This window comes from Malaclemys terrapin, chromosome 15 (genome assembly GCF_027887155.1).
Source record: "Malaclemys terrapin pileata isolate rMalTer1 chromosome 15, rMalTer1.hap1, whole genome shotgun sequence".
NCBI lineage: Eukaryota > Metazoa > Chordata > Testudines > Emydidae > Malaclemys > Malaclemys terrapin.
In genome coordinates this window covers 14,645,532-14,648,031 of record NC_071519.1, presented here as the reverse complement: position 1 = coordinate 14,648,031, position 2,500 = coordinate 14,645,532, and the positions used below count along the sequence as shown (strand labels likewise).

The following is a 2,500-nucleotide window of genomic DNA, read 5'->3' as shown; positions in this document are numbered from 1 at the left end:
GGCTGCCCGGGCGGGCCGGGCCCCGGAGCTCGGAAAAAAAAAAAAAAACACCCCAAAAAAGGATCGGGCCCACTAGAGACATGGACCAGGCCGCCCTGGGCTCACCCTCCCCGGCCGCAGCGAGGGACTGCCTCCCGGCCGACTGGATCGGGCCCCTGGAAGTCTGGAAAAAAGAATGGAACCTGACGCCTCCGAGGAGGGGGCGCCCAGGGAAGGAGGGAGATCCGGGTCGACCTGGTGACCGGACGGGAAAGCGGCCACCGGGCGTGCCCGTTCAAACCTAGGGGTTGACCTGGCGGCCGGAAAGCAAACCGGCCACTGGCTAGCCCCGTCGGCAACCTACGGGTTGACCTGGTGGCCGGGAAGCGAACCGGCCAGCAGGTGAACCCGTTCGATTCCACGGGTTGACCTGGTGCCCGGGAGGGGACTCTGAAAAATGTTCAGCCCTTTCGGCTCGGGGTTGACCTGGTGGCCGAGAGGGGACTCGGACGGCAGGCAAGCCGCCCTGGCCTCACCCACCCCGGCCGCAGCGAGGGACTGCCTCCCGGCCGACTGGATCGGGCCCCTGGAAGTCTGGGGGGAAAAAGAAAATGGAACCTGACGCCTCCGAGGAGGGGGCGCCCAGGGAAGGAGGGAGATCCGGGTTGACCTGGTGACCGGACGGGAAAGCGGCCACCGGGCGTGCCCGTTCAAACCTACGGGTTGACCTGGTGGCCGGGAAGCGAACCGGCCAGCAGGCGAACCCGTTCGATTCCACGGGTTGACCTGGTGCCCGGGAGGGGACTCTGAAAATTTTTCAGCCCTTTCGGCTCGGGGTTGACCTGGTGGCCGAGAGGGGACTCGGACGGCAGGCAAGCCGCCCTGGGCTCACCCTCCCCGGCCGCAGCGAGGGACTGCCCCCCCTCCACCCACCCACCCCCCCCCCCGGCTGACAGGATCAGGGCGCACTGGATGTCCGGGACAATATTTTCCCCGACGCCGGGGAGGGCGGGCGGGCGGAGGGGCTCTGGCGGCCAGCCCGGGCCCCGGAGCTCGAGAAGGAAAAAAGGACCGGGCCCGCGAGAGACGGGGGCCCTGCCGCAGGGGGGCAGTCCGACCGGGGCTCACCGTGCGGCAGGCCCGGGCGTCGGCAGGGGAAAGCGGGCGAGGAGGCGCGGGGGCCGGGTGCCTACGGCCATACCGGACCGAACGCCCCCGATCCCGTCCGATCTCGGAAGGTAAACCGTCCCGGGCCTGGCTAGTACTTGGATGGGTGACCGCCTGGGAATCCCAGGTGCCGTAGGCAGCTTTTCCCGGTCCGAGCCAGCTCTCTCTCCTTTTCTGGGGAGGAAGGAGAGGGGGGGGACGGGCCGGAAAGCCCCTCGTCGCTCCTGCCGAGTCGGAGGTCGCGGCCGCAGGTCACGGGTCTGGGCGCCTGGGGTCCGGCTCCCCACCCGGCTTCCTCCGCGGAGGACCCACCGAAGCCGCTGGGGGAGACCCCGGGCATGGGGCGGACTGGCCCGGACCCTCCCGGCCGCCGGCCCGCAGGACCGCCCCGAATCCCCCCGCCCCGCGGCCACCCAGGCCAGGCCTGGCCAGGCGGGACGGACGGCGGGTGTCCAGCGCCCAGCGGCTTCCGCCAGCGGGGACCCACGGCCCCCAAAGCCGCAGGGGGAGGCCCCGGGCCCGGGACGGACTCGCTCGGACCCCCTGCGCCCGGGCGCCGGCTCGCGGGACCGCCCCGAATCCCCCCGCGGCCACCCAGGCCAGGCCTGGCCAGGCGGGACGGACGGCGGGTGTCCAGCGCCCAGCGGCTTCCTCCAGCGGGGACCCACGGCCCCCAGAGCCGCAGGGGGACACCCCGGGGCCGGGACGGACTCGCTCGGACGCGCTCGGACCCCCTGCGCCCGGCCGCCGGCTCGCGGGACCGCCCCGAATCCCCCGCCCCGCGGCCACCCAGGCCAGGCCTGGCCAGGCGGGACGGACGGCGGGTGTCCAGCGCCCAGCGGCTTCCGCCAGCGGGGACCCACGGCCCCCCAGAGCCGCAGGGGGAGACCCCGGGGCCGGGACGGACTCGCTCGGACGCGCTCGGACCCCCTGCGCCCGGCCGCCGGCTCGCGGGACCGCCCCGAATCCCCCCGCGGCCACCCAGGCCAGGCCTGGCCTGGCCTGGCAGGCCGGCGTGCAGCTCCCCCGGGCTTCCTCCCCCGACGACCCGCGCCCCCCCGAGCCGCAGGCGGAGACCCCGGCCCCGGGGCGGACCGGCCCGGGCTCGCTCGAGCCCCCTGCGCCCGGCCCGCAGGACCGCCCCCCCCCCCCCCCGAATCCCCCGGGAGAGGCCCGGCCTGCACGCCACTGACGACCCGCGGCCCCCAAAGTCGCGGGAGGCGCCCCCGGCCCCGGGGGCCGGTTAGCTCCGTGTCGCTCCGCGCCCCCCCCCCGCCCCTCGCTGCCGGGACCGGGCACCGCCCCAGAGTCAGCCGCAGCCGGACGGCCTGAGAGCTGCCCTCCTGTGGACGAC

The 2,500-nt window shown here is 74.8% G+C and overlaps 1 protein-coding gene and 1 non-coding gene across 2 annotated transcripts in view; one reads left to right on the top strand and one right to left on the bottom strand.

Annotated features, from left to right (window-relative positions):
* The window catches only part of LOC128823372 (protein Wnt-9b-like), a 55,218-nt gene that overhangs the window by 21,918 nt on the left and 30,800 nt on the right, over window positions 1–2,500 (bottom strand). The gene's annotated exons all lie outside the window — the stretch shown is intronic.
* LOC128823776 (5S ribosomal RNA) lies at window positions 1,167–1,285 on the top strand. Its single transcript, XR_008442012.1, has one exon. It is a non-coding gene; the product is annotated as a 5S ribosomal RNA (ribosomal RNA).